Below are 24427 nucleotides of genomic sequence, written 5' to 3' on the forward strand. Positions count from 1 at the left end.
ATTTGATAAATTAACTTATAACAAAAGTATTGGGCAATTTTTCAAACGCTGTTCCGAAATTAACGTGTACAGTGTACACCTAATGCCTGTTATAGTTTATGCCTAGTACATGAACCACAACTAAATATTGAGAACTTAATAATTTCTAACGTGTCTTTTACTTCCTTAAAGTGCTTATTATTATAGTTTAAATCATGATGTGTAACCAGTTAAGCCAATCGTTCATTTTTTACGAAATTAAATATATGATAAACCTCGAATAGTTTCAAAGTTCATGGTATTAAAGTAATTGAAAGACTTATCGTTGGATTGAACAATTATTTCACCAATTTTGAAAAAAAATGTTCAAAATTAAGTTACATATAACTATGAAATAAATTATAAACAATTTATTGAAATTTCTAGTTTAAAATATAATTTAGAGGTAGATAAATTAAACCTTATACCTAACTGTGCCGTCCGAAATTTTTATCTTGGGCACGTTTGTGTAATTGTGTTAAAAATTTAGTGCTGTGAGACCGATGCAGCTACATGGCTATTATTTTGAAATTCATTTGGTAAACTTAGCGAATACCTAGCGTATTGTTTTAAAATTTATTATTGACACTCAACGACGCGAGAACGTTTACAAAAGTATAAAATCAAAAGTCAAGACTTTAAATTGTTTACGTCGATATTGAAACGGGCTGCGAAAAATGTGTAGTCGGCCCCAATCCCAAAGCGATGGCGACTCATGAAATATTGAAGCCAATACTTGAGGCGGCCGTAAAAGCCACCAAAACCTTATCGTAAAGTCACATACCTCTGCTCCAAACGAGATTTCGGAATAACTGAAAAGTGTATACAACACGTACAATAACAAACTATATAATATTATATTGAGTCCAAACGGTGAGCTTTAATATTAATTTTGTTATTAATTAAGATGTACAATAGTTTGTCCATCACAATAGACATTTTTCTAAACCCACTTCCGATAGACGTATATACCTAACGTATAATTTACGACGCTCTACGCCTCTACCTATATAATATGTATGATAATCTAGGTACGAAAAATAATACTGTATTATGTAAACGTCAAGATTTTTAAAATGCCTTCAAAAAATCATAAAATTTCCAAAATCAGAAGAAATATAATATTTTATACACTACCTATGTGAAATGTATTTTATTAGACCTTAAAATGTTAAAGAATGTATTTCAAGTTTTTATTTTTTTAATGATGATACTTTTTGATTTTAAATATAGTAGGTGTTTATAGAATAAATTAAGGAAAACTAAAATGGAAATATTGTCATCCGCGCAACTTTATAATTATATTTCCAGATATGAGAACGGCGGACTCTATCGATGGTTTTTATCGCAACAATAATAATTGTCGTACAATGTTATTTACTTTTGACAATTTTTAAAAGTGTCTTAAAAATTAAAATAAAAACGAACGGTATCGCCAGCCGATACGCACATCTTCGCTCACAAAGTCCCAGCACTAATAATAATATTAGTATAATATCAGAAACGCACACGTCGTTTCGTATGCGGTTCGCGAAAAAACAAATCGAAACGGCGGCGGCGGCGGCGTGACCGGAACTCGGACACTTTCCGGTCGCGCGTATATAATATACGCATCTATTATTATTGTTGTTGTACAGAACAATAATATAATCCGAATCGCAGGTCATCAATTCGCACGCGCATTACCACACCCGCGGTACTCCTCGTATATTATTATCGTCGTCGTATAATAGTCATCGTTGTACGTACACTGTGTGTATAATATCATATATGTGTTATTTCTCCATCCTGCACTGTGTTCAACGGCGATTCGCGCGGGATGAAAAATGTCGGCGGTGGCGGCGACGACTGCAGGGCGAAACGAATGGTTTGTATAAAAACCCCTTATCTTCATTAGGGAATACAAAAGCGACTCGAAATTAATGACGCCGCTCGTCGACCGCCATAAATCAACCCGTTTCGAGATCATAAGAAAACCACTCGCGACGGGCGGGGGCGGTTAGCGGACGCGCTGGTTACAATAAAAATATATATATGTGTACAATGATACACTCTCGCGGGCATAACAGTATGTGTGTGGGTGTGTGTGGGTGTGTGTACACGGAAGATAGGTCTGCGGCAGGGCGAAAGAAACTGTTTAATTCAATCGCGCACGTTTGTTTCCTCGACGAACGAGAGAGACAGCGCGCGCACAGCGATTCCGCCGCCGCCGCCGTCGTCCGCCCACGCATCCCCCGGTCACCCGCTCCGCGACGACCGCGAAGGGCTTCACATAAATACGATCCCTTGCGCGTATAATATCTGTTCCGGATATCCACTCGACAATTGATGATGGTTGCAGCGGTACCTATATATACATATAACGGCGACCCGGCGAATCGCTCTCGCATACATCATATATATTATAACAATATTATATATACATTTATAATATAATATTGTCTATATATATATATATATAATATGATAATAACGATATAATGATACAATAAAATATATATATACGTACATATAATATACTCTGCCCGCCGCGTATACGATATTATATCAGCGTCCGCAACACTCGTTAGGCTCTTAATCACGCCGCGGAGGGGCGGGCGGGGCGTAACAGTATATAATAATATGTTCCTGCTGCTCTGTGTTATCATTTCGATATTATATTTGCTCGCGCCCACTGCCGCCGCAGCTGCTGCTGCTGCTGTTCTCTCGTCTTTTGCAAACTTCTCGAATTTTTCTCTCTCTCTCTCTCTCTCTCTCGCGATATTTCACTCTTCTCGTCTCACTGCGAGTCTATAACTCTCTCACCCTCTCTCTCAAACCATCTCTCTCTCTCTCTCTCTCTCTCTCTCTCTCTCTCTCTCTCTCGGCGTCTTCCGCCGATCCGTTTTTAATAAGAACCATTGCTGGCCGTGTGTAGCAGCGCAACACTTCGAGCGGTGTGTAGTAAATAATATTATATATACGAACACGCGATATTTCTCCACCCCCACCACCACCCCGTCTCGATATGGCTTACAGCCTTAATGGCGGCTATCAAAATACTATCAACGGTGGCGAGAGGCAGGAGAAAAAATCTTCGCGGCGCCGCGAAATTTGTCCAGGTGTCGGACGAGGATGAGCGAGCGAGAAAAAACAGCTTAACCGCGCGAAATGCAAAACAGATTCACTCTTTTTTTCTGTTTTTATTCTAGAAAAAAAAAAAAGAGCCCGGAAACTTTGCGGTTTTTATTATTTAACCATCTGGCAATTTAAACCGGAGAGATAAGACTGTTGGCCGTCTCTTCTGTACATTAAAACTTCGGCAAATCCGTTTTAATAACAATAATCTTATTTTATATTCCAAGACAAATAATGGAATTTTAATTAAGGATTTATTTCACTCTCCGAGGGAAAAATATTATATATATACGGCGTATATAATATGAATTTATAAACCGTTTCTTTTTCTCTCGCCACCGCGTTTTTATTCCTATAATATTTTAAATATCGTCAAAATTAGTCTCGACGTATACAAAGTAAAATGTGATCTGCGTATATACCGGCTATATATATATATATTATATATATTTTTTTTGTCGTTTTTGACCCGGTGCTGTATACACACACACACACACACACACATATATATAGTATAATTTCACCGGAAAACGGGTATCGGGGGTGGTATGCACACATATATATATATATATACACTCGGATATCGGAAAATCTCATTTCGCAGTGGAAGATAGGCAGAGTGCGTGGAGTGAGAGAGATGGATTTTTGGTGGTGGGGGGGGGGGGGGGGGGCGAGGGAAAGACGGAGGGGCTCCGGCGGGCGGGCGGGAAGAGGAGTGCCGCGCTGTGTATAGAGTCCGCGCCAGAGTTTGTTTTTCAGATATAACGCTCTGAATCCCCGTGCACCGTATTTCAACGCATTTGCATAGAATTAGCATACTAGTTGATCCCTTATTGCTCGCCTCCCCGGTCGCCCGCCCTCCCGCCGCCCCGACAACAACTTTCGGCACCAGATATCTTTTGATTCCTGTACAATTCCCTCCCCCTCCCCGCCAGTTATATATATATATATATATATATATATATATTATTATTTAGCCCGGTAAAGCTCCAGCGAGTTTCTACACGCACGTTAATACCCATCCGGCTTTTGAACACGAGTCCCGTATAGTCGACGGTACATAATATTATATATATATATGCGGTATACGTGTGGTACAGAGTACCTGCAATATATACGTATATATATGCGAATATAGCGTGCGAGGTAGGTATAGGTATGATATTATGTTCAGTCGCGGTAAAAAGGTATATTATATAATACAGTTGTCATAATATAGGCACACGCGGTCCATATTATTATTTAATCGCGGATTTCGTTCCTCGGTGAATTCAATATTGTATTATAATATGATATTTTATACCGTATATTGGCTATCTCATCGTGTTGTTATAATAATAATCGTATTGTATTGTATTGTATCGTAGGCACGAGTGAAACTATATTATATTACCGAGTGCGACGAGCCTTAAACATAACGTCCGGCATTGTTGAAATTAACGAATCTGTTATAACCATGGGCTCATAACTTATAGCTTTAGAAAATTGTGTTATAAGCAATGAGCGCAATAATATGCTATTAAAAACATTTATATAGACGCTTAAATATGCACTAAAATTAATAAAATATGCAAAAAAATATTAAATATAAAAAAAATTGTTGAAACTTTTAGAAGTTAACAAAAAATGTATAATATTACATCAAAATTATTTATTGCGTCGTGGAAATCGAATGTTTAAAAGGCTACTGCTATAGTACTGAAATATTCACAAAAAAAGAAAATAGGATTTAAACTTCGAAATATACAAGAATATTTTCAACATACAATTTCGTAAGTATATTAATTGTTAAGTATAAAAACGAAATTTTCAAAACTTTTGTAAAGTTCAAAAAAATTAATAATATTACATCAGAATTGTCCGTTGTATCGTGGTACTCAAATGTTTCGAAGGCTACGGTATTGAAATAGACACATATAAAAGCAAAATAGGTAACATTTAAACTTCGAAATATGCATAAATTAGCAATCTACAATTTCGTATTTAGCTCCTTGCTTTCTGAAACAAATGTATAAGCGCACATAGGCCCACACAGGACCATTTAAAAAATATGCGCAAATGCTAGAAGTTATGAGTCCTGGTTATAACCTATTATATAGGTATTATTAGAAATTTAGAACAACATATAATATCATCTGTATCCCTGTAAGTATATTTTGTAGAGGAAGCTTTTTTTAGATATTTTAAATTTTTTAAGAAATAGTTGTTCCAGTGGACGTCTAATGACCCTCATATTGTCGTGTTATCTCCACGGTCTTACGAGTGCGGGATTAGCAAATATTTACGTTCGTAAATTCTCATTTGGCTAGATTAGTTTTAATACCAGAATGAATTTACTTGTTATTATACTTAAAAAGAATGACATTTTCCATGGTTAAAGTATACTGATTCGATAATATTTTGATTTCAAACCGAGCATTTTTTAAATTGTAATATTTTACACATCTATAACTGACTCTAGAATTGAAAAATCTAAAAAACAAACCACAGAAAATATTGTAATCTTTAAGATTAATAATAGGCCGTACCTATAATAACATAGAAACACGTGAATAATAACAGTTTTTATGTAGTTTTGTAATAATAATGTATAGCACCAAATAGAAACTTTAAACTTTTTCAAACGCCGCCGTATCCTGATAATATACGTAATTATTACTGTTTATCCGTGTAGAAAAGACGTGAAATAAAACGGCACGTTATGCTTTGCACATAATTATACCTGGAAATACCGCAGGCACATGAATATCTCGGGTACCCTGCAGTACCCATACCCACCCAACCACCCAACCATCGAGCCACAACTTGAACAGTAATAATAATAAAATTATGTTTATTAAATATGCGTACAGGAATATCACGTGGACCACTGAGTATACCGACCGCGCACAACACCCTCCGTATTTCCACGTCAAGACTGTGTTCGCAGGTATATGAACTAAGGTAAAATTATCATTTCATTCAAAAACAAGCTATTTAAATTTATGATTAACTAATAATAGTATATAACATAGACATAACTAATAATAGTATCCAAAATCCAAATTTCCGGTTTTCGTAGGAGGGGGGGTATTTTTTTAATGTATAATACCTAGGTAGATATCCCATATATTTGGATTTTTGATACGTCGTCTGTAACCAGACTGTAGGGTAAAAAATATTTTTAAATATTTACTTCAGGAACAATCCAATCCTAAATCTTTGTGAAAATAAAAAAATTGAAAGTGGTCTGCAGAAAACTATGACGATATTCGTAGTGAATATTTTTATTTGAATGCATTTCGAAGACATTTTGGTAGGTAAACTTCCCAACGACGCAAATTACGCATTCCAAATAACATTTCAGTAAAATATATTAAAAAATGTATTGCATAAAAAATACAAATAGTTACCAGTTACCACTTTTACTACATGTTATGTAATAGGGCCATAGAGAAAATATTTGTTTTCAAATAATATCTAAACAAATGAATCGTAAACATATTTTGTCGATGAAATTATCATTGTTGAATTAAGTACTGTCCTTATAGTAATATATAATAGGCTATCTTTTATTTTGTTTCGCGGAAATTCGACGCCCTTTATTTTTGATTTTGATTTTCTACTCGATTCTCGTTTTTATAGTATTGCTTGTGTTTTAAAACTAAAATTACGTACACTTACCTACCCGCATAATATTATTATTAATTAATATTTTACACTTGATAAAACCGCCCGCGCTATAACTTATATAAAACAACAGAAGGGGACGGACGGGGACGAAATACTTTCGCGATAAGTTTCGCGAGTGTTTGCGGCAATCGATTTTTAGGGGAACTTAATATTTGTCCAATAAACACCCTGGTTTATATAATCTTGGTTGTATATATATTTTCACGTTACAGTGCAAGGTCTAAATGTGATTTATGACGGAGTGTCTCGGACGAGATACACTCACGGTGGTAAAGGGTCCCGTATGCAAATGAGGTTATAATTCACATTCGAGAGGCACGACCATCATTCCTTTCACCCTCAACTTCACTCGGTGTACTTTTGCACCGAACGTATATATATATATGTGCGATAAATACACGAAAGAGTAACAGAGACCGCGCAAAAGAGAAATGTGAAAAAAAAAAAAGAAAGAAAAGAGAAATATCTTTTAGTTTATCTCGGTTGTCAAGACCAATCAAACGAACGCCCGGAGGGGTCGGAAATCGACGAGACGAATTGTTACGGTTTTTGCATAAATAATAATAATAATAATAATACATATATATAGAGGAGGAAGAAAAAAAATGGAACGCGTCTATCTATATAATGACAGTTTTTATTTGAGGGTTCATTAGGACGACGAACGTTTGAGTTATTGTTTCTTGCAATTAAATGACACGGCAATAACAAAAACTATTTTTTCTTCGGTTGTGAAAAATTGGAACGGTTTCCGGTCCCTTGATTTTATGAATACCTAACGAGGAATTTTCGCACTGTAAACAGGTTCGTGAGAACATTTTTCTACTTTAAAGTTTTTCCATTTTGAAAACTTTAGAAAACACAGCAGCAGCTAACGAAAAAAGCATTTTTTTTCTTAGTTTTTAATAATAATAAAAATAATAACAATATACAGTGGCCGAGATGCCGATTTTAACAAGCAAATATCTTAAATATTACGATTTCGAAATGAAAAGTTAACAAATTATTTTAACAGAAAATTCGAGCGCTTGAAAAAATATAATCTAGTTTAGGTGGAGTAACGATGATTTACTTTTGATTATGTAAATGTAAAATACTTTCCAACAATATCTTTTAATATTTTTTTTTTTGGTAGAATTTTCAAACATTATTTGATTCATAATTTTAATTTAATATTATATTTATATATTATTTTATGCGCGTGGATGGTGCATCGAGTGCATACTGATATAAATTACTTCTATTGAATACGTTTAATGCATTTTTAATAATATTACAAAAGAATTATAGACTGCACATTGTATTATAAGTTGTTTGATTTTTTATGAAAACTTTTTTTTACAGGTGGATCGTCTGACCAATATATAATTATACGTACAACCCCCGAAAAAAATCCACCGCAATTATTTGAATACATTTTGCTCGTGGATTTAATTTCGACGACGATATCGTCATGTTTTGTAATTTTATGAACTATATTATAAGTTATAATAATAATTATTATCAGTACACGCGACGAACTCGTTCTGCCCGAGGGAAAATCGCGACCATGGGGTTTTACGGCTGGGTAGGATAGCCCAAAAATAAAATGACAGTTCTTACGATCTGTGCATCGCACGCGCGGTTATTATATACAAAATAATTATTACCGTACCTATATGTATGCAATTTAAAATAATAATAATACGGTAGCTAAATGTAGCGCTATATTATAATATGGTCTCGGCCAAAACGATATAAATTATATTGTTATATCGGTATACGGGGGTGTGGGTTGGCGGTCGCGGCTGCGTTGGGATGGCGGTAGGGTGGGTGGTGGAGGGTGCACGACGGGAACCACAACAATGTTGTCAATCAACGTTTTTATTTACATGTTAATGCAAAAGGGTCGCGTCGGCGGCCGGCGGGCGTTCGGGCGACAAAGGAGCGGCTCGGGCGCGGGGCTCGACGATTTTCTGCTAATTTAACATCATTCCGAGCAGGAAACCGCAGCAGCACACACATCCCATTGTGACGGAGGCGGTGGTGGAGGTGGAGACGTCGACGACGACACAACCCTCTCCGCCGCCGCAGAATCGTCGCCGCCGCGTATACAATAATAATATATAAAGTCGTATAATATCACAGCCGCCCTCTTCCCGCGACTTTATTTGGACGGCGGCGGAGCTTCAGCCCCCGCGGAAAAACGGGTACGCGAGCGTGAAGGGAAAAAAAACCGAATCTCCCCCGCCGATACATAAATGGAACGGTTGATTGGCCCTGGCCGGAGCTGAGCCCGCGAAAGTCTTTTAAAATTAAGCCTTTTATCTAATTTAAATCCGGACGACGCCGCCGCCGCCACGCGGTCTGTAATTCCATTATTGTGTATGGGTAGCTTTTCGGTAACGGTACCGCGGCCGTCGCGCCTCCCCGACGAGGATTAAATTCTCGAATTTTCTCCGCCCGCGACCTTTGCGGTTCGATAATTCTCCCCAGTCCGCAGCGAGTCTCATCGCGGCCGACCGCACTCGGTGTGTCTCTATTATTATTATTATTATTATTATTATTGCTGTTATTATTATGTACGCGTGAGTGTGTGGGAAAAGTTCATTTTCTACACCACATAACATTTTATCATTTGGGCGCCCAAACGCTGACCGTTTTTTTTATTCATGCTACAGAGGTTCCGCAAAGAAGTGACCTTATCCCATGCAGATGCATACGACATATTTAATTCTGCAGATATGATTATATTATATTGTATTACGGATTGACGTTGATGACACAGTTGTAGTTTTATCGTAACAATTCATATAAATATACAATAATCGTCCTATCCTCATAATTGCCTCTCAACATCTTCAAGAACACACAAAGTTAAAAGGAAATTGGAAAAATAAATGGAAATTAGTCCTCGTCCAAATATTATACTTAATAATTAGTAATCTGACCGTGTAAAATACTTGGGGCTAGATAACATACACTAGACAAACGCCTCACCGCGGGAGGTCACATCTAAAAATAAAAAGAAAACTGCGGCCAATAGCTGTGGACTTAACAACCTTCGTCCACTGCTATTAAAATTCGAACAGCCTAAAAACAAAATCATTAAATGATAATTAATATTCAAATCAATTATAAGACCTATTTGAATTTACGTTTCTATGGAACACAAATTTGGATTGTAAATTTTCCTATCAAAAAAAGTGTCTAATCGAGAGAGGAGTGCCTTTTTAGGCATTTTATTGTAGGTATTTTTCACTTGAAACGAACAATAATATGCTATAATTTACATTTATTTAAATTTTAATGATAGTCGCGATCACGTTATACTATAATTACTATAATAATTAAACCCGATATAATGTGCTTTATATATTTTGTAAATGCTTCAATGAATAGCTAAACAACATAATGTCAAAATAATTTCGCCACAAAAAAAGTTGTTTGGCAAAGTCTTGTTGACATTTTTCCCAGCTAAACAGATTATTTCTACAACAAATATCACCGTTAGGGTAATTACACTTGACAGAATGGCCCAAAAACGAAATTTAATGCTATTTAGTTTTGTCATTATTTGTAGCTGATTCTACCTGTCGATAACTGCAGGTGACATCTGCCAACAAATTGTGTTGGTCTCTATTAAACGATGACAAAGGGTAACGTATTTTTTAAATTTTGGCCACATCGACGAGTTTGTTTGTACTAAATAGTGACATTCGTTTTATGAACTATAAACGTATACCTACGAAATAGTATTTTTCAGCTTATTTTTTTTTAATCATATTAATATTGTGTATTATTCCATTATTGACTAAACCATGAAAAGAAACATTAGTACAAACGATTTAGTCGTCATCCGTATGGATATAATATACAAATAACAAAAAGTGGCTCGAAATTTTTTTATTTTATGAGATATATAACAAGAGGACATACGCACAACAAGTATACAATGTGAGTTTTTATTTTTTTTTGGGGGGGGGGGGGCTGGGGAGGACTAATTTTATACTAGGGAGGAATTAGCCCCCTTTCCAACCCTAGCTCTTCTCGTGATGATCATAGGTGTGATCATTTCTGTCGAGTGATATATGTTGTATTTTACGATGAAAACGTTTTTTTCATATTATTTAATAAGTCAAATTCATGTTGAAATCGAGACGCTTGTCACTCACTGTCAAAATATATTAATTTCACGCGTATAATAGTCCTCAAAAGTCGTGCGGTCGGTACGGTATCTCGAGGGTGTAAATACAAAAACTGAAACACAATATATATTTGCATCACTTCATATTATTATCACTATCGCTATTATATGCGTTTAATAGCCGCGCAAGAGTATACGTGCGCGCACGTGGATAGTATCTACCGATACAATAATATAATATAATACACCAAGTACAATAGGATATAATATTTTATTAATATTTATCTTGCGCAAAAGGTTGTCAATAATATGTTACGCTGGTATGACGCCTATATAAACATCATGGACAAAAACACGAAATATATATTTTATCGTTGTCGCCGCGGTTATTACTTTTTTAAAAGTGATAACTCAATTTCGTGAGCGCAGTCAAAATGTCATTTAGGCCGTTGCAATAATAGAAACGTAGTCGGCCGCGGGAGACTTGGCGCGCCGCATTATTAAATTACAAAAAGTTCTCGTTCACCACTCGTTGTATATAATAATAATAATAATAATAATAATAATAATATAATATTATTATATATTAGGGGTGTGCGGATACCGGTGACCCGTGACCAACAGTGGTTCGCGTCAACGGGCCGCGGTCGGGCATAAATCAAAAATCGCCAAACGATTGTGTCGGAACATAATATATAAAATACTCTTAACGAGACAGTTATTAATGTGTATTTCGGTTTATTTAATAAAATATATAATATGTACACACACGTACACGTATAAATATATATATATCGCCATGTATCGAAACCGTATATAGTAAATAATAAGAGAACGTATATATAACTTTATTATTATATCACATATCGAACGCGATAAATTTATTTATTTATTTTTTGCAAAGAAATGAAAGAGAAACACCGTTAACGGTCCACTGCAGAAAGCGTATATACATGTACCTATATATATATATATATAAACCAAGTTATTCGTACGTAACCAGTATACATATATATTATACCGCGTGGGATGTACACATTTTTGATGTCTATAATAGATCGCAGTAACCAGTAATTCCGTAAAACGAGAGTTACGACGGACGGCATGCCTTTGATCTCTGTTTTAGAATTTATATGGCTTATTATATCGAGATGATGTCGAAAACTTGCTTTAAGGATGACGTCAGGGTGTCGAGGGATTTCACACATTGCGTGTTTTAAAGCGAACGCGGAATCGTGTAAAGTAAAAATTGACAGACAGCGTCCCGAGTGCGCGCCAGTATTCTCTGGTGGTTTTGGCAACAACGAAAAATAAAAAAACGCGATTGGATATTTATATAAATAAATATCAGTGAAGTATCGAAAGGCCCAGCGGTGTTCGAAAATTTACAACGTTATAATTAGCAATCAAAATCGAAATGTCTGTAATTCCGACCGCCATCCGGTAATAATTATTGCAGTAAATTATAATATAATCAACCCTCGTAAAATCTATTTGTTGGTTCGTTTAAAATTTAAAATTTACTATCACCAAAACACAAGTATGTGACTTTGACGATAATAGTTTCAACTGTCATAAGTCGAGTGTAACCAGACATTTGGGAGGGGGGATCGTCCCGCTATTGAGATCTTATTCTCCCTTTTTTATTTGGTCCCGAATTCGTTGCATATTAACGACAGTTCAAAATATTAATTTTTTTTGATTTTATTTGTATGACAAAAAAGTAGATATTTTATAACATATGGTCCATGGTTTTAAAATTGACCACGTTGAGACTTTTGACCGCCACCATTAATATCATATTATAAATCGGTACTTATATTATGCGTATAATACATTTTATAAAAAGTAGTATAATTCAAATTTTATTTTACAATTTAATAATAATATTACATAAAAATGAAATGAAGTAATCTCTAAATTTTTTTAAAAGTGATCCCCTATGCACATGATGAAAATTATGGTCACTTAGCTATACAACAATCAGTGGTGATAATGTTTATTTATATTGTTTTTGTTAGAAAAACGAATTCTTTCGAAATTTTATCGCATACATGTATACTGGTTTTGCGAATTTTTTTCCGAACATAAAACTAAAACCTGGACCACTGCGTTGACGTTGTTGACTGCTAAACGACATTTTTGTCTAGAATTTTGATTTTATTTTTTTTTTCGACGTTGGTTATTATTTTATTTATTTGCGGTTTGAAGCGGGAAAAATAAAGAAGGTAAAATCCCCGTAGGATTACCGGCCGATCTGCCGGGTCCATTAAACGTCCTTCTTATTTGTGTGTGTGTGACTGTTTGTACCATATATACTCTATAAACATCGCACATTATGCGGGCACGTGTGTGTTGGATAATATTTTTCTTTTTCGGGCTAGGAAAAAATAACAGACTGCGGGAAAAATTCATTTTCGGGTGCCCCCGAGCTTATATATATAAGTATTTGCTGTAGGGCCATTTTTTTATTGCGGTGGAAAGGCTTCGCAAGAGAGACCGCACGTGGATATCTATATACGTATACATATATATATGTATACAAAAGTATAACTTTTCAACAGGAAATGGCACATAAATTATTTTATATGACGGTGTCGATTTCCATTTTCCTAGGGGAGCAAACGTATATTTATACACACACACACATCCACAAAGCCAGGGAAAAAACATCTTCGGTCAAGTTTTTGTATCTGCCCAGCGTGTAATGAATGGTTGCAACGAGGTTTTATGGCTTTCCAAACCGAGAGAAATGTATATATATACGTTTAAAAGAGAGCACTTCGGTTTAGGGAATCGAGAGCGTTATTGTTTGTATTTTTTTTTTTTTTATGACAAGTATCTTTATGATCATATTTTTTAAGGGTGGGCGCGGTCGAAGAGAATAATGTCTGGGATAATAATATTATTTGGGTAGGTACCTATATGTGTATGTGAGTGTGTGTGTGTGTGTGTGTGTGTGTGTGTGTGTGTGTGTGTATGTGAGTGTGTGTGTGTGTGTGTGTGTGTGTGTGTGTGTGTGTGTGTGTGTGTATGGTATATGTACGCGCGTTTTCTTTCCGTCGTATAATATTCGCCCTGCCGCAAATAGTTATATGTACTTCACGAACTTCTGTATTTTGTTGATTTGATATATAACTCTGGGGTAAGTTATATTATATACTTTACTCGGATAGTTACACGCGTATAATTTCCGTTGACTTGCCGCCAAAAGTTCGATACAGTCGAACCGTACATGCATGGCACTATATGTATATATATAGCTTATAGGTATATGCAATATATATGGTTTAAACGCAGAGATTGTTCTGACGAAATTCATTGGAGAAAATCTGTTTCATGATATGATAACCGCGATAATACGCGCGTCACGCGACCAGGACGACTGCTGCGGCGGAAAATCGGAGACAAAAAAAAAAAAAAAAGTCCACCCCAAACGAATATACGAAAAACCATATAACAATATTGCGGCCGCGGCGCAGCGTTATCCTCGGATGAAATAATAATAATAATAATAATAATAATAATATATATAATATTGCATGTTGTTTCGACGACACGAAGCCCGCACAAACCCTCACACAATATGTTTATCACGACTGTCTGGTAAAAACTTGAGGCGGCGGCGGTGCGAGTTGACGTCGACGTGTCGTGTGGGTTTCGAATTAATGTTTCGGTTTGGCCGATGTTCTGCCAGATGTCGCCAAACCCCGCGGGGGCAGATGGCACGTATAATGTTTGGCGGAATAGAAGAAGTGTTCAGCTCGATCGGCGGTGTGTGTCAAGTGATAACCAAATTTCTCGAACGGATGTAATTTTATACGGACTCGCGCGTATGTGACGTATGCAATATTGTATATTTGCAGTATTATGCGTCGTATACATGTGACGTAAATAATATATAATATTATGTAATAACAATAATAGTAATAATGCGGCAGCTCTGTTCGATCCGGAAAAATAGAGACCGACCGTGTCTGCCGTGACAAGTTGTCGCACAAAACACTAATGCGAAGTAAAGTATTTTAAATATTTTTTAGCGATACTATTCGGACAGGAGCGACTATAAAAGAACACAATTTTTTTCGAGAAAGGCCTTCGCATTTTTTTCGTATTTTCTTTCTGTCAAAATTTTCCCTCAATACATCTCCTAAGTTTGTTTATACTTATTATTTATAAGTGGTTTATGATAAAATATATAAATTTACATCAATATTTAGGAGGTATAGGAGGTATTTATACCTAAATATATATAATATATTATGTCGACCGACAAATCGCAATTTAATTTTAAACCAAATGTTCTGTTTTTAATTTATATATTTCCAAAAAATCGTAATATATACTTTGATCAATTTACAAAATCTCTTCAAATACTGAGAATATCGTAATTTGAGAACTGTCTTGTGCAGCATACTCGTTATCAAAGATTTGTTCAGCTCTATGATGAAAATATTGACCGTCACTTATTCATCAATATATAAGCTTTATGTATAAAATATATTATATTTTGACTTATAACAATTCACTGATAGAGAGCTAGTTGAAATTTAAACAAACCAAATTAAATCGCATGAAAAATTGTAAAATTGAAAGTAGACTTTTAAATGTGACAAATTCTAGAATTTACATAAATCAAAAACTAAACCGATTGAATGAGACAATTTTTGAGATAGAAAATAACTTAAAAATCAAAGTTTTCAAACAAAATAATGTCATTTGAATCCAGACCAAAAAAGGGGGGTTGCAATACGAAAACATATTGTTTTGTTGCTTGGAAAATAAGATAAAAAAAATTGGATTTCTTCAAAGTGTAATATTATTAACTAAGTTATGTAGTTGACGAAAGCCGAATGAAATTCAAGGGCATCTGGCCGAAATATATTTTAGTGTTACCTTAAATCGTGTGATCACACTGTATATTATATGTATATAATTTTATGCAGTTGCGGCGGCTAAGAATGTAAATTCCGTCATTATTCACGTTTGCCGACCGCGTTAAAATAAAAATAAAAAATCAAAGCTGTTGGTCGTTGTTAACACGCGGGCTGGAAGAGGAGAGTAAAATCTTTTTTAAAAGTGTTGGGGCAAAGGAGAGCGGCGAAGAAAAAAAATCACCGTATAACGTTCTATTTACCCGACCGTCGTTGTTTACCATAAAGGCAAATTAAAAACTTCTCCGTAGAATATTCAGCGACTTTCCCCTCGTTTGTTGTTTTTTTTTTATTTTTTGCACGTTGTTTATTTTATAAAAACGCGTTTCCTCAACTCGGTGGCGGCGGCGGCGGCGGCGGCGGCGACCTTTGAGATCCGACGGCGCACACCGAAAGACGGAAAAAGAAAAGCCCTGCAAGTGTTCGTTAAGCCGATATGCATTCATTAACCGATGTTCTTATTTCCAAAAGGTTTGTTCTACACTCGAAGCGCTTTTTCTTTTTATATGTATATATATATATAAATGGATCGCATCGGAAAACTTTTCACTTCTCGATATAAAAACTACTCGAGTTCGGTTCTTTCACCCGAACCCGCCCCGCGACTTATTTACACTCGATTTGAATACGAATAGCGATGACAGATATATTTTTAAAATAAATAAAAGAGCTAACTGCGCATCTAATATAGGTACGCAACGATTCGAGAATATATAATATAAGATACATATTGTTTTATGTTTTTGTATATTATATTATTGTACATGTCACAACGCACTGTACTTGATAATAATATTATCTTTTATAAAATACTAACATAATAGTACATAGTATATTATGTGATTTATTATTTTTATTTTAAACGCAATTTTAATTCACTCCATCTGTTACTTGACGATAAGCATAATTATATTGATAAGATAAAATAGTACAAGTATTACGTGAAATGACAGAATATGTACCATGAATACCTCCAAAGTTGAATTATTATTTTTATTGTTTTATTATTTAGTAATATGATTAAATTTTTTTTATGTATCCATTAAAATTTATTATACACCACAATTTATTATTAGCGAAAAAAAGCTTACTATTGTAACATTCATAGTATTTATAATTTAAAATTGTTATTTATTTAGCAATACTGCGATTTGAAATTTAATGTATTTAAATCAACCTACGATTCATATTCCGACTCCGTTAGATTCTTAGAATTTTCGTACATAAATATATTGAATAATTTGAATCATGTACGTATTGCTATATTTCACTTTCCTTTTATTTATATTGGTACCTAAATAAAATCACTTTAAATTTCTTTATTTCCTTTGTTGAATGCCAATTTTCTAAACTCACCTTGTAATGAAAATTATAATTTTCATTAAATTTGCATAATATCATAAATCATAATATTAAATATTTCCAAAAGTAACCTACTTAGCTAGTTCAGAATTAAGTTAGTTATTTTTTTTAATGTATTTATAATATAAAATATATATATAGGTAAATTTAAAACAAAAATGATGCATTGTATTTTTAATGTGTCTATATTGTTATTTAAATATGTATTTTCAATTAATAATGATTCGTATTTTATATACAATGGCTTCAAACAAAAATGAATCAATAATATTTTTTATTTAATAATCTAGTAGACTAGTAGACCTAAATATGTTATTCCTACTATAATGTAGCAGAAAAGATAACATATAGTAGCATGGACTATTAAACAAAATGGTGAGTTATTATTTTTAAAAAAATGTTAGTTGTTGAATCACTATTTCTATGATCCATGTAGTTATTAGGACAACAATTTTTTTTGTAAACTGAGTAGATATAGTAATATTTCACATTTTCACTTTATATTAACTTCAAGCTTTTAGAGTAAAAAATGGCATTAATTATTAACTTATAACTTATACTATAACCACCTACCTACAATTAATAAAGTTAATGGTTTTCATCTCCCACCTTTGTGTATTTCTATAAGTATACGATAGTAGATACCTACAACCACCGTCAAATGATATTGCAGATGTTTTAATATCTAAAACGTATATATTCCTAATGAAAGATGGTTGAACAAACGTTTTTATTTTAGGTATATATTATAATTTATTAAAACTAATAAAATGGCTCTTAAAATGATTAAAAACTGACATAGTCTTTTTGGGTTGCCTGTTCTGCAGAGTTTGTTTTATAATATATTTATATTTATATGTTATAATATTTCATAATATTATAGTGCATAAAAATAACTGAAACGATAATTTACCATAAATTATTTTCAACGTTACATATTATCCATAGTGCATAATACTGCCCCTATTTCGACTTTTTTTTTCACAAAAACTGTTTTTCCGTAGTAAAAGCTATTTCAAAACATTTTTTTTTTTTTAAATTGTTAGTGCACACATAATATGCATTTTCTGTTATGCGCTGCACACATCGCGTACGGCGGCGTAGACAACCGACAAACAGAGAATGTATGCATAGTTGTTGGTGCATGTATATTAAACGTAAACAGAGATCCCGCGGCGGCCATCGTTAAATTATTCCAAAGCACACGCTCATATCTGCTGTTTGGCGTTTTTTTTTCCAAAAACTGTTCAAAAAGTATTTCTAAAATGAACAAAATGTCACATATAATATGTGTCTATAATCATAGAGTATCGTACTGCGGCGAAATAACTACCATCGATTTCCTGCAATCGTTTCGGTCGCCACAAGACCCGCCTGGATATCGTTCCACTCGAGATCTCTAAGACATTCGCGAGTACCAATAAGGGTGCTGCGTTAAAACTTTGTGTTCGTATAATATTTTCTTTTTTCAAAGATTTAAGACGTAATAACTATATTTAATTAGTACGATCATTGGGAATACGTGAAAACAATTTGTCGATAAATTCTTTGCAGTTGAGATGGGAATATGCGCATAGGCTCGTACAATTGAGTGTACCTATATAATGTACATAATATATAAATACTGCTCACTTTCAAACGCAATCGCCGACAGTGTGGGAACTGGTGGTGTGGGGAGGGGAGGAGGAGGAGGAGGAGGAGGCGTAAAAAACTGATCGATGTACCATTTACTTGGTAAGTCCATCGTGGCTCGAGGATTAATGATAGCGATTCGCGGCTGCGTTATACTATAGTGCCGATCGAAGCCAGGCCTATAATAATATGTATTTTATAGTGTACAATATATATATATAAGACCGCGACGAAAAGCGATGATGTATACACACACACACACACACACACACACACAATAGTACATATAATGTAAAGTGGTGCTTTGCAGCTCACCCGCGACCCCAAGCTAGCGCCGCCGACGCCGTTCAAATGAACGCGTATATGTACATGTACCTATATATATATATATACGTACACGCCGAAACGTTTTACCGTGATTACCAATCACCGGGTCGCATATAAATTACTCACGTTTACAATTTACCAAATTGCCTTTCGACAACAACTGTCGGCGGCGGCGCGGTCTCCCCGTAATTTATTCCGCGCGTGGACGAGGGAGAAACACGACGCGGCGGAGTGAGTAAAAACACCAAATTTAGAGGATAGCCGCCGACCCGTAGGTAAACGCGATACAGGAGGCACTATATACCAATATATATATAAACTCGAGTTTGTAGAGGGTGCACCGCACCGGTGGTACACTGCGGCGGGCCCGAGTGGCGCGCGTATATAGTCCGACGTCGGTGATTTTTAATACGTTTAATACTCTGCGCCGCGTGTATATATATATTTCTGTGTGTTGTATATATTATGTGTATATATCGTCTGCGATGTTTGTTCGTATCGAAAGTCAATATTGGCGGGACGAGGACGAGCCGCCGAATCCCATGATGCGAAAACGGGGGCGAAAACTAATGACGTTCCGCACCGGCGGTATATATATTGTGGTTATTTTCATATTTTTTTCACCCCCCCCCTCGTCTTTCACAACCCGCGCTACGATCGTCGTGGTCGATCGGACGGACAGCACATCATATACACACACGTGTATTGCAGTAAAGTTATACCATTTTATATATATTATATATATATCACATGCCTCGTACATAGTTACGTACATACTTTAGACGCCATTTTGTCGTCGGCTAATCCTTCCCCCGCCCCTGGACTACAACGTACGCTTTGTAACATAATTTGTGAGTATTTTGTGGTAATAGTATTACTACATTGCCGCGGAATATGATATTTTTTTGGACCTCGCATCCTGGTTTTTTTTAATCGTAACGGTCGTCGAGTGCCAAACAATCTATTTGTATGGACAAGTGGTACCGCAAAGTTTTTGACCTCCGACTATAAGGTGTGTAATTATTATTATGTGTGTAGAGTCAATCAACTATAAATGACCACCTACTATACTATTATCTTAACATAATCGAACCGCATAAACTATATTCTACAGCAGCTATAATAATATGGTCACCCCACCCATACTAACCAACTGACAACCGTTATAGGAGCTCAGTTTTGACCGAACATACATGAGCTGCAGCTGGAAAAAACAATCAAGTGGTAATTGGTATAAAAAAACACGCAGACATTTGACTATTGTGAATTAGGATTTTTCGGTATTTTCACATTTTACTCTACCCAGGGCCTACGCTTTTTAATCCAGTACCGGTATAGGTGGGGCAGGTGAATACAGCAATGCTTAATGTATTATTATTAGTTGTTCGGGCACGCTTTATTATTGGCTTTATAAAAATATAACATGCATACAAATAAAAATAATTTGAATAAATCGGTTGATTTTTTCGATCTTCTAAAAAATTTTAAATAATAAATTGTTAAAATATAATCGTCATCGATTATATAAATACTTAAATAAATACCTACATAGTCAAATACATAAATAAATACATCACAATAACTATCGTATTCATAATCAATACTTCAGTGACGCAGTGTAGACTGTAAAGTTATAGTGTTATAATGTAGGTAGATACTGCAGCAGATATCAGTACGAACAGTATTTGTCTATGATCGATTTACATATACAGAGTCGAGTTAGTTCTGAGTTCTCGTTTTAATATTTTGAAGTCTTACTAAAATAGATATGAAAACGTGGCAAAGATAATACGAGAGTGCAGCTGAATGTGTTTAAATCAAACTTCGCGTACAAATCTGTTAAAACTGATTTATCTCGTTGGTATACATGAAAAATGTTCTCGCTTTAATTTACACAAATTAAAACTACGAAATAGTCAGTAAACTTAATTTGTATTTATTTCATTAATTATTAGATAAGATTGTCGTTTATCATACGTACTAAGCCGTGTTCAAAAATTGAGAATCGAATGAATAGCAAGTGCTTGTGAAATGAAAAGTGACTACACTGAAAACACAACTTACTGATTGATGACCACAAATAATATTTTAAATAAAGTAGTTCAAATCAAATAGTAATATAAATTTCAAAATTCAACCGGGGTAAATATATGGTTTTGTCTTAATACACGATTTGTATAACTATACGGAGCACGTTTAAAAATTATTAATTTTTTCAATTTTCAATTTTCCAACCGTTGAATTGTGCATAACAATCGTTCATTCCGTTTGATTTTACTGACGCACTGCAGAGTACCATAGGCGCACATACTGCTAAACTGCTAAACATCCCCCCCCCCCCAAATATATCTCATATTAAGACCTCAAAATTAATTGTGTACATTTCTTCAGCATAATATATACTTCGTGTTAATTTTTTTTTAAATTTAAAAATCCTATATTAATTTTTCTTTTTATTCAATTTTTATATATTTCATTTTGACTTGAACATTCAGAAATAAATTATTCCGTTAAAATATCTGCATAATATCTATATAATTTTTCAACATTGAACAAGGTTATACGTTCTTAGGTATCGGTGTACGGTTTGAAAAATATTGCTCCCCTTAAAATTAAAGACGAAGTGCGCCTAATGCGGAGTACCTATCTACAATAATAAGAATTTCGTTAAATAACATTACAATGCTACTTTAACTCTAACATGTACACATAATATGTTTAAGGCATGCGTACACTGCGACCATAATATTACCGTTGTTTTAATAAACTTTGTCGATATAATAAAATAGCTTGTATAGGCTATACGATAATATTATAATTATCAACCGACTCCTATTATAATACATAATATACATGATAAGCAATAAAATAATTTTATTAAAAGGCCGGCCGAAATCTATTGTCCCCTGCGCAGTCCCTTTTTCCCCCTAAATACGCCCCCGAATTATATATATTATATATCATTTGAGCGATGTCAGGTTATAAAAACGATTTTTAAAACTTCCCCATTATTCCACAGCGACATATATATGTGTGTGTTCATCGATCAATCACCATTGTTATCGAAGCGGGGACCACGGGGATTAAATACGTATGCTGTAAATGAGTTTGCTCAGAATCGTCGTCTAACGCGCGTGCGTGCGTGACGTTTGTGTAAGATTTTTTAAACAATGTAAATCGTGTAGAAATACTGCGAATAAAATCGGTATATCCGAAGCGCAAGTCATCGCGGCCCATTATATATACTTAATTTACTTGGAGAATGGCGCATAAGCCCCTATAAAATCGAATATTATACATATTATGCAATAATCCTTGGTACTTATATTATACACAATATATATTAAGAGGATTCGATACCGTGATTTTCTGTTTTTGTCCAACACGCACGCGACATAGGATTCTAGACTGGTTCTTTGCCAAACATACCAATTTATCTAATGAAGCGATAAAAATTCTAAAAACAGATTTGAATTTGTCGTCAAGTCTACTTGAAATCGACTTTCCTAGTTTTTTGATTTTTTGATTTTAACTTCTCCAAAAATTAAAATACGAAAATTTTTAAGTACTCTTTTTTAATATGACATTTTTAGGAATTTGGGGGATAATATCAAACATGTGGGAAAGTCTATTTCAAGTAGACTAGACGACAAATTCAAATCTGTTTTCAGAATTCTTATCGCTTCAGTAGATCAATTGGAACGTTTGGCAAAAAACACGTCTAAAATAGTATGTCACGTGTGTGTTAGACAAAAATAGAAAATCACAGTATTGAATCCCATTAATATTATCGTATTCTAATAGTGTTTACATTTATATATATTTAAATAATAACAATAGGCGTACCTTTGCAGTTTGTGTTGAACGTGATAATTTTGTTGATAAAACGCAGACTGTAATGTGTAAATTATGAAAATCGAATTATTGTTGCATTTTGCAACAAATACCTAAACATTAGTACTCCAAAGAATTATGTATCTATTGACGATCGTTCATAATTTTGAACTATTTCGGCTAATAACTATACGACGTTCGATATATTTTTTAAAATTTATTACCTAAAACGATGAAAATAAGTTTAAAATATTTTTGTTTTCAGAAAGTCGTTTTGTAATGACCGAAAATTATGTAAAAATAATACTAATGCAAATAGTTTTTCATTGGTTTAATGACTATAATATTATAGTCACTTACGTTAGTAAACGGTAACACGGTAACACGGTATACATATATTGTATTTAAATTGTGAAAAATATTAGAACTAATAAGCAATTAAGACACAGGTTTTGTTTTCTAATTAAATTTAAAATCATCCCCTCCCTCCTCCCCACGAACACGAAATAACCCCGTTTGACAGCGGCGCGGTGTATGGATAAGAAAAATGAATAACGTGCTCGACGGCTCTGCGGGAAATCGTCGTTGTCGATTCGGTTTAATTATTATATTATTGTTAATTATCGTATGTGAATTTTTTACGGGCCCGGAAACGACGATGATAACAATGACGTTCAGGAAAAAAAACAGACTAATTGACAGGCCGGTTATGGGATTTTGATCCAATTATAATAATAATAATAATACGCACGACCGGCCCTCGAATCGCGTCCGCACAACTCGCACCGTTCTCGCTCATTAAACCACAGCGGCGGCAGTCGTCGTCGTCACTCGTCTTCGCGAGTCGTATATATTATTATTATATTATTATATACCTATATATTATATTATGTATGTAATATACAGTCGTCGAGTGTTCTCCGTCCGATATCATATTATTATTATTATTATTATTATTATTGCCGCTTTCATATTGTAAATTTCTCCACCCGCGGTTCTCTCGACAATAATAATAATAATAATATATATGTCAACGGGGCCCTTTACAATAATAATACTATACGCACGTCGTTTACGTATATAATAATAATAATAATATGGTATATAGGTACCTACGTATGACATAATACACGCGCCAACAGACAATATAATAATAAACGCTCGGGAACATAATAATAATGACGACGACAACGACGACGACGACGACGACGACGACAATAATAATAATAAACGAGTTGGTTATTAACCCGTTGTCGGCGACGACCGTATAATATAATATCACACTCTGCTCATGTATTTTCCCATTTCGCAGACGTCGCGTGGAGTGCCGACCTCGTGCAGGTCGTATTGTTTTCGGAAAATTCTCGCGCGAGCGACCGTACCTACACAATATTGCTGTTGTGCT

General features: G+C 34.6%; 1 protein-coding gene across 11 annotated transcripts in view; it reads left to right on the forward strand.

The window, feature by feature from the left end:
- Positions 1-24427, forward strand: part of LOC132951090 (WD repeat-containing protein 76-like) — a 128769-nt gene that overhangs the window by 87621 nt on the left and 16721 nt on the right. For 2 of the 11 annotated variants that reach the window (XM_061022795.1, XM_061022796.1), the window contains exon 3: positions 5988-6078. The exons of 8 other annotated variants lie outside the window; for them this stretch is intronic. The gene's annotated coding sequence lies outside the window, so the exon portion shown is untranslated. The remainder of the gene's footprint in view (positions 1-5987; positions 6079-24427) is intronic. One more of the 11 variants, XM_061022797.1, reaches the window with a different exon arrangement.

This window comes from Metopolophium dirhodum, chromosome 8 (genome assembly GCF_019925205.1).
Source record: "Metopolophium dirhodum isolate CAU chromosome 8, ASM1992520v1, whole genome shotgun sequence".
NCBI classification, from domain to species: domain Eukaryota; kingdom Metazoa; phylum Arthropoda; class Insecta; order Hemiptera; family Aphididae; genus Metopolophium; species Metopolophium dirhodum.